This window comes from Ambystoma mexicanum, chromosome 13, assembly GCF_040938575.1.
Source record: "Ambystoma mexicanum isolate Mex_15411 chromosome 13, UKY_AmexF1_1, whole genome shotgun sequence".
Classification (NCBI taxonomy): Eukaryota; Metazoa; Chordata; class Amphibia; order Caudata; family Ambystomatidae; genus Ambystoma; species Ambystoma mexicanum.
Genome location: NC_090938.1, coordinates 33,235,071 through 33,244,649, shown reverse-complemented (window position 1 = coordinate 33,244,649; position 9,579 = coordinate 33,235,071).

The window sequence follows — 9,579 nt, the reverse complement described above, 5'->3', positions numbered from 1 at the left end:
GATAATTTCTAAAAAGCCTTTACGGTGTCATGACGTATTTCTGTTAAGTCGTCGTAGCGTTTTCACATAGGACGTCTCTGTGCTTAAGAAGAGAATCATGGAGGAAGGAGCGCCCCATGCCGTGCACGGGCAGGTTTTTATTTTTTATTGCGGATTTGTAAGGCGCTTTGACACCTCAGAAGTGTTCCGAAGCGGCAGGTATATTTAGGTGCTGATGGGTTTGTTTTTCCTATTTTGATTTTGGTTGCTGACACAGCAGATCTTTGTTTGTCTTTCTTGGCTGGTATTATCCCCATCCCTGGCTCCTCCCGTCCCCAAACAGAACTTGTTTGTGGCCATGCCGTGTACGCCAAGGGAAGTTCAGGGCATATTCAGCTGCCAGCAGCAAGTTGGATTTTTTTTTTTTCATTTATAGAACGCCACAAACCCTCAGGCGTCTGAGCGCTGCTTACCCATGGTGTGTGGTGCTCATTTATCGACCTCGGAAGGATGAACGGCTGAGTTTGGCCCTGACAAGATTCGAACCTATGTCTGCAGGCTCGGCTCAATGTCAAAGCGATCGCTCTACTCGCTGTGCTATCTGACCCGCTCTTTCTTCACCCTTAACTGCGCAACATGGCTTTCACTTGCACTCACCCAGTTGGAAATTAAGCCCCATGTCGATCCCATTTTTACCACATCCGCATGCTTGCTTCTTTTTCTGCACTGCTGCACAGGCTCACGCGGGCTTGGATGCCTCTGGGGCTGCCGAGCCCTCCTGCGCTGGGGATGATATATGTGCTGCCACCGGAGCGGGGGACGAATGCCCAGGGCATTTCTTCCACTGTCTGTCTAGGACAGAGTTCCTTCATTTCCCTGCATTGTCTTACTGACTAGATGCCCGCATGTTCATGTATGCTTTGCTAGTATACAGTGAAAATGCAGACGCCTATGATAACAATTGAGTATTTCACCTTAAAATTAGCCATACTGTGGCAGAGGTATTCAATCTGTGGGGCGGATGATCCAGGACGGCAAGAAAAGAGAAAATACTTGTTTTTTGCCTCACTTCACTGTGCATGGCGAGCCGCTGGCCCCCCATGCACATGCCCAGTCAGTGCGATGTGGCCACGAAACAGGAAATAAATGCAGCCTGGATGCACGCTTTCCTGCATTTGGATCGAGCATCCTCGCTGCGTTGTTGCTTCTTGCTGGTGCCGCCAGTGTCTTCTTGCCTGGTAAGGGATGTTGCTTCTCGGCTGAGCCCCCCACCCCACAGTTGGAGGGGCGCTGCAAAGCAAGCATTGCCGGTCCCTCTCCCCCTTTGCACCCATGAAGGCAAACGCGTGGTGAGAGGAGGCGAGCAGGGGGGGTCGGATCACTGCAGTGCTGGTCCCCCTGTGTCCCTCTCCCTTTGTGCTCCCACCTTGGGGGCCACAGGGCAGAGGAGGTGAGCGGGGACGGAATCACGCATTGCTGGTGTTGTATGATATACGGCTCCCCGATGGCAGATTGCTGGGCTCCAGCAATCTGCTGTGGGGGAGCCGGATATCATACAACACCGGCCCCCCTGCCTTGTCTGCCCCTCTGCCTTGTCTCCCCTCTGATCCATTGGACAGCTCTGGCATCAGATGTCTGGCCGGATCTCAGGACCCCGCCTGCCTCAGCCATGATCAGGCTTTACGAAGCCCCCAGCTGGGGGCTTGGTGACCTAATCTTCATGGCGCTCCTTTCCCCAGCCGTCACCCATGCATTTCCTGTCTCTGTTTGCTCAACCCGTTTGTTTCCTTCTGTCCTGAAAGGGCTACCACGGAAATCAATGGGCATTGAACATCACCGTGGGGGGGGGGGAATCACTGTTGAAAGCAGGCATTCTACATGCTTGACACATTTTTGTTCAACTGTGCATTTTACATGTTCGTAGGAAAAGTAATTTCCAAACGAAAAAACTCTGCTGAAACTTGCGTACACTAGTTTCCTTTGAGATGTATTTTTTTTTTTGTCATAGCACCACACCAATACTCTGTAATTTGTGTTCCTCTTGCTTTGTGTTTTATCACAGGTTATATTTATAAAGACATTATGTTTATCAAACTGCTTAATCACAAATAAATGCTTCTGTTGAAATTAAACTGGGTTTATGGGTGCCAACTTTTGTTTTCCACTACAGAGGCAGAAATACCCAAACCCATTGCCCAACCCATCCCTTGGCCAAACACATTTTATAGCACTTCCTTTTTATAAGTAACTGCAAAAAGTCATTCGATTAACAAGTTTTGCATATATTTTTTGTTTTTATTGTTTTGGTTAAATTCAACCTTAAACACATTAAAAGAAACAACAACAATATATCGATACACATAATTATATTTTGCATATATAACACATATATAACGTCTCAGCAGCGGTCTGTCAACCTGCTGAGCTACCCCGGTAGCCATCTACTATAGAGCGAGTCTATGCATCTCTTGATGTCCCAAAATCACTGCATTACCAACAGTACTTTGGGTGCAACGCTCGCTGCCATAGAAGTGATTTAAAGTGGAATTCATGTATATTTTCCGGCTTTGGGTGCCAGGCCTTCGTCTACATGGGGCACCATATGTTGCAGAGAAGCCAGGGGCCCTCCTGTCTGGCATGACAGCCGCGGCAGTCTGCTGCTACTTCAGCGCTGTCACCGAACTGCAGTAAAAGCTACATGGCTATTACTCGATGTTTCCGAAAGTTAGCTTGGTGAGGTAACTACCGTGTCGGATTCTATGTAAAATATGTAGATGAATGATTGGAAAGCCAGCAGGCTGGACTTCTCAACTATTCCAGGCAGGGAATAGAAAGGGTAAAATATAAGAAGCTGATGCTCTTTCTCTCGCTCTATTATTTTTTGTCTCTGTGACTGCGTATGAGTCACGTTTTCAGGCATGTGCTCTGACTGCTCTCTGCCAGCTGGCGTGGACTGGCCTATAGAGAACTTTGGAGATTTCCCGGTAGGACCCTGCACTCTAGGTCCCATTTGTGTGCGGGGGAGGATGTGTGCCAACTGGCAGCGTGTAGTGCGCAAATACGGTCAATCTGGTAAATCTATTAAAAAAAATAGTGTACTTTTTTCAATTGCAGGAACACAAATTGGCTCTATCATCCCATCTTGGACAGCAAAGTCCCCAGCAAAGGCACCATAGCATAAAAAATTCTGACATCTGTAGTAGGACTTGCCGACTGTAAGAATGCCTTTTTTTTAAACGACTGTCTTTTGCTGTGGCTGATGGTGGGGCAATTTTAAAGGTATAGTTAGGAGTTACAATCAGGGATTTCAAACCTAGTTTTCAGGCTGTTCTTTTCTCATGTCCAGTTTGGGGTGGTACTGAAAGTTCACGTCTCATGTGGGAGTTGCATTTAGAGTGCCCTGTGTACTATCTCCTGGTTTCCCAGTGTTACATCCTGCTTACTAGCTGATTCCTAACACCCAAGAGCTGGTTTATACCCCTGCTCATCTAATCTTAATTTCAAAGTCTCAGGTAGACCCATGTATCCTTGGCTAACTGTTTGTTTTCATTGCAGCAGCATTACTCCAAGCGTCAGTGTATCACCTAACCACCTGTGTCCCAGCAAGAATGATCCAGTGAAGCACTGGCCCAAGTCACGCAGGCAGGAAAGGATTGATTTTCCCTGTGTACCATTGGTTGAGCAGAAGTGCTGAAGGTTTATATCGGACTTGTGCAATGTGCATCCAGGTGCTGTTTTCGCCGGAAATCTGGGGCCTAGTCTAGGACCACACTTAAAAAGAAATATGAGCTAGAATTTCACGATCTGACCAGGGAGTCTTCTTTGACTTGTATCAATGTGGTGTTTTTTTAATCGAACCAGTGTTCCTGACCCATATTTGCTGAATTTTCTCCCCAAGCTGTTCACGTGGTTTCTTTTGAGCCTTTTTTTAATTTATTTTTTTCCCCAGCCTTTTCATGTGGTTCGTTTCAAATCTTTGCATATAGTGTTTGCCATTTGAAATCTTTTGAATTATTTTGAATTTTTGAAAACATTAAATGTTTTTTTAAAAACTAACCTGACATAAATTAAAGTGGGGGTTTGTTGCAATATTTTCACAGATTCAGGCTCCTTTTTTAGATGGATCGTTGGTACTACGTGAAAAGATCTTTTTCACTGTACCGATGGGGGAGAGGGGCGTGCCAAAGGTCGATTTAGAAAGATTGCTCCATGACCGCACAGAGCAGTCTTTCTAAATCGAACTATCATACTTTTCAAACCCCTGCCGCATACAAGTACGTGCATGGGCTGACAGGCGCTGTGAGACCCAGTGGGGTTGTTGCAGGAGGCAGAGGTGAGTTTTGGACTGTATGTGAGTGTATGTGAGTAGGATGCGTGTGTTGATGGGGTGGTGGGTGGGCACATTAGAGGTTCGAGGGGGGTTAACCCCCCACATCCCGATTAATGAGTTAATGAGTGGGTGGGGAAGGAGGGGGGCAGTACGGCGCGCACCAAGGAAGTGCCAGCAAGTGCCTGTTAGCCTGGGGAGAGAATCGACGAAGGACCAGGGATCCGTGACTATCAATGGAAAGAAATGGACTTTAAATTGACTTTCTCCTGCTAGGGTGAGCTTTTTTGCTTACCAATGGACTAAAAGTACTTTAAATTAATATAAACATTTACCCACGTACTTATTTGCAGTTAAAATCCCCTCTTTTTCTGCCGTAGATAAGCCCCGCCCGCCCGGTCCCAGAATTCCATAACAAGGCAGGGTCACGCGCACCTGTGCACGCGTACCAAGGAAGTGCCAGCAAGTGCCAGCAAGTGCCAGGAAGTGCCAGGAAGTGCCTGTTAGCTGGGAGCCGGGGGCAGGGTGCTGAGGGAAATCCACTGCGTCCATTATTTAAGTAAACGCGTGGGAAATCGTGAAGGAGGAGGCGGCAGCCGTTTGGTGGCTGGCGGCAGTAAGCGCCTCACTCCTGGCCCTATTATACTTTTGAGAGCTCTAATCACCTTTGGTGACGGACACACAAAGCGCTGAGGTATTTGGCAGCAAAATGACTTTCGAACATGATGAGCAGTCAAATGAGCCGCTATTCTATTGGCCCACACTAATCTTGTAAGTTGTATATAAAGTGCGAGGCCAAATGGACAAAGTGTGAAAGTCGTAGAAATATCATAGGGATTCAAGGACGAGTATGTTGATTGATTGATTAATGTGTGTCGCTTTGCCTCATGCCTGCAGCGGGTAATCTGAACCCAGCACATATCCATTGCCGTATGCCCACTGGCTGAGCGTTTAACTTGATTCGTTGGAGAAAGTAAGGAGCGCTGAAATCACTGAAACTAGTGGGTATACAAATAACAGCTGATCATGGCTTCTTGTCACGCCCCGCTAATCAAAATGCATAAAATCTATACAAAGTGAAGGTGAATCGCGGGGGCTTACGGCGTTGACTGTTGTCAGAACATGTTGAAAGAGAGCTGCCAGGCTGAATGATCTGCTGAGAGTCTAAATGCATTTTTAGATGCTAGGACAAATTGACCTATGTGAGTCACTTTGTTGCATTTTGGAGCGGGTAATTTGAAGATAGTATACATTTACTGCCTTAAGACTCTTTGTTGAGCATTTAATTTGATGCAGTGGAGAAAGTAGTAAAGAGCTCTGGAGGTACTGAACGTTTTGTGCATACAAATAATAGCTGCGCACGGCTCTTTCATGCCCTGCTAATTAAAATATGTATCATTATATATCATCTAGACAAAGAGAAGGTGAACCGCTGGGGCCGACTGTGCTGATTGTTGTCAGAACATGTGGGTTAGGCTGTGAATATGAAAGATAGCTGCTGCACTGAATAATATACAATGAAATAACGTACTGGCATTCGGGGAAAAGAAACTTTAGCAGAAGTAGAGGAGAACATAGCCTTTTCGCCCATATCTCTTTTCCTTCGCATGCTTTGAATGTAAGATACCTACGGCAACGAATTGATAAGGGAATGTAAAGACTGGGTATACTAAGGTTGAATTAATAAATGAGTTGGGCTCCCGGAAAATCACTCCTTATAAAATTATGCAAAGAGCATCTTTGTGAATGGTGAAAGGAAAGAGGGAACAGAAGGCTGTTAAGGTTGAAAAACTTTCCACCATAGTATAGGTATGAGGAAAAAGGTTATCTGCTCAAGGAAGGAAAGTGTTTTAGGCCCCATAGGTTTTACCACAAGAAGAAGCACAATTGCAAAGGCTTTAGCAATGCCTCTGCCACCTTCACCGGGGCAAAAGGAAAACAATAATTGTGAAATAGATCCCGAAGACTGTGTACTCCCACATAGCACTGACAGCAGTACTGATAATGAAATGGTGAAACTGATAGAACATTTGGAAGGAGGAAAAGGGGGTAGTGTAGAAGTGTAATCAGGTCAATCACAACTCTTGTTTGAAGGGGAAGGAGAGGTTACATCTGAAACGGGGGAATGAACAGCAAGGGGAAGGATCATTGCACGAAGATGAACAAGACTGCTCGATGTCTGACACTCCACTTATATTCTCAAAAGAAATAATAACACAACTAGCAATGAGGGGTAAAGTGACAGAAAAAGTGCAAGTAGAATTGGAAGAGAAGGGGGGCAAAAAAAGAAAAAGGAATCATTGCAAGTATGGAAAGAGAGTTTATTCTACATTACTTTATTTGGAATTAAAGAATGGATACAAAAGGAAATGACTCAACAAACAGCTTGTCTAATAACAATCTCAGACAGGATAATGAAGTTGGAAACTGTAGGGAAAAATGTGGAAGAACCTATACTGGGTGAATAGAAGGATAATTGGAGTAGTGGAGATCAAGGTGAATCGAAGAATGAGCAAGGAAGGGGAAAAGAAAAAACTGGAAAAAGAGAAGAAAAGCAGAAGGTGGCAACAGGGTTGGAAGATCAAGAAAAGGAAGATACAGGGGAGGTGGTACCTAGGATAGAAATTCAAGAAGAAGAAACCATAAAGACAAACGGTGAAGAAGAAGAGTTACGGGTTGTGATCTCCAAAAATGCAAGAAAAAGGGAGAAAAAAAAACAAAGGGTTCTAAAAGCAGCAGAACTGCAGATGGGCAAGTCATCATCTCGAACATTCCTGAGGAATATAGGTAAGGGATTTACTGTAGAGCAGGCAATAACAGAAAATATGGAGGAGGGGGAGCAAAGGGACAGGTATGAGATACCAGGTGTTGAAAAAAGTGATCAACAGGAGTATTTGTTACACTGTGGCGACACTGGTCTCTTTGGCAGCGCCGCCGTGTGTACGTAGCGATACGATCCAATACGTCCAAGATGGCCGCGGATGTCCGTGCCGTTGTTACAGACAACGGTATAGACGTTGCACGCTCCCCAGAGACACGGATGGCTGTTCACGTGATCACATTTAGTGAAGGAAGTTCTGCTACCCGCTGCGTCGCTACTGCTGATTTCGGCGCTCCGTAAGTTCGCTGCTAGGTGATTCCTCGCTTACCTTGTGAATTTCTTGCTCTCCCTAACTGCTACCTATTGACTCTCTTCCTTTTAGACTCTCCTCTCCTTTCTCATCTCGGCCACATTCCGGGTCTGGCTTTTCACCGGCAAGTTATCGCTGCCAACTTCCATTCAGGCTGTCATCACTTTCTGCTTTCCCATCCAAAGTAAGTTAGCGTGTTTTCCCAAACACCCGTTCCCCGCGTTACTTGTTTTCCATTGGCTGCAGTTTAACCTTCTTTCTCTATAAGGGAGGGCTTATGTTACTGTTCTCGGACTACAATATTGGAGACTGGTATCCCCGGCCACCTTACTGTTCTTTGTAACCTCAGCATAATCCTACAGTAAGTTCCAGCCTGTTATCTCTCCTGAGTCTTTCAGCCTGTCCTTCACTTTTGAATAATTTTCTGTCTGTTCTGCTCCTGTAGAGAGTTCATCCCCATTACAAGTTTCAGCTACACCGAAGACCTCTACTACCTCAAGACCTCTTCACCTGTGAGCGACATCGTCCAGGGTTTTCTTCCCCAGAGGGTTTCCCTGAGGGTTTTGCTCCTTCCCACACTGGTTCTGTATTGTTCCCGGAGTGGGGGGAGTAGAGCTGTCTGGGGGTACTTTCATTGCAGCATTTGTATCCTCCAAGGGAAGTCGCTGTTAAATCAGGTTAGTGAAACTTTCAAGATTGAATGTTGTCAAAGAAGTTACCAGCTAACAGGTAGCGACGCCTAAAAAAAGAATTCAGAACCATACTTGAGCTTTCAGCCTTCCCATGGAGCAACAAATGCAGCAGCTTATGGCTGCGATGCAAGCCATGTCCCTCGAGATACAGTCTCTTAAGCAAGATAATGCCCAACTTAAGCAACAGGTTGCTAGAGATTTCTCTGAGTCACCTCCAGCCACTTTACAAACGGGCAAATTTGATGGGGATCCTCACAAGTTGAAGGAATTTCTGGATAGCTGTACCATCCAGTTTACCTTCAAGTCTCGGTTTTTTCACACTGATAAGGACAATGTGGGGTTCTTAATATCCCATTTGGCCGGGCCTGCATTAGCCTGGGCTACCCCGTTGGTCACTTCCGGTAATGCCATTCTTGATTCTTATCTAGCCTTTACTAATAGTCTAAAGTCCATGTTTAGCCGACAAGAGGTCGCTGTTACCACTCAGGAAAAACTACTTGATTTGAGACAGGGCTCTGAAGACCTTATGTCCTACATCACTCAGTTTAAACAATTATCCGCCGAGACGGGTTGGCCGGATGATGGTCTTCTCACACTTTTCCGACGAGGACTGTCTGAAGATCTTAAAGATGAGATTGCCAAAGTTCCTCGCCCAGCCAACCTGGCAGATATGATTACTCTCACAATGCAGATAGACTACCGTCTGCACGAACGCTCCCATGAGAAAAGGAAGGGAAAGAGTGTTCGGTCAATACAAGAATACCATCCTCCCGCTAACAAGCCCTCAACAGGGGATGAACCGATGCAAATCGGAACGGTTCGAGCCCCCCTCTCTAGTATTGAGAGAGAAGGACGAAAGACGCTTGGCCTATGTATGTATTGTGGATCGTCTTCAAACATTTTACGCGATTGTCCCATAGTTCCACCTCGCCGGGCACCAATCTCGGTGCCGGGAAACGCCAGGGTCCTGCCATAGGGGGGAAAATGGCAGGATTACAGACACAGAGTTCCCCACACAGATTTGGATTATCTTTAGAACCACCTTCCGATAACCAGACAATGGTAGTTCTCTCCCTAACCATAGTGTTACCAGACATAACATTAAGGGGCATACCGGCATTAGTTGATTGCGGGGCAGCAGGGAACTTTTTGGAGGGTCGATGGGCTGCAGATAGAGGGATCGCTAGAGAGACCAAATCTTTGGCTACATCTATGCAAGGGGTAGATGGTAATCCCTTAAGCTCTGGACCCATACGAGAACAGACTAGACCAGTCACCTGCATGATCGCTTCCCACAGAGAATCTATGGTGTTCGATCTGATCAAGACCGCCCATTTCCCGGTCATATTAGGTCTTCCTTGGCTACGGGTCCATAACCCATACATTAATTGGACAGCTGGTACCTTATTTTTGGGCTCAGAACATTGTGTGAATAATTGCCTTTCTCATG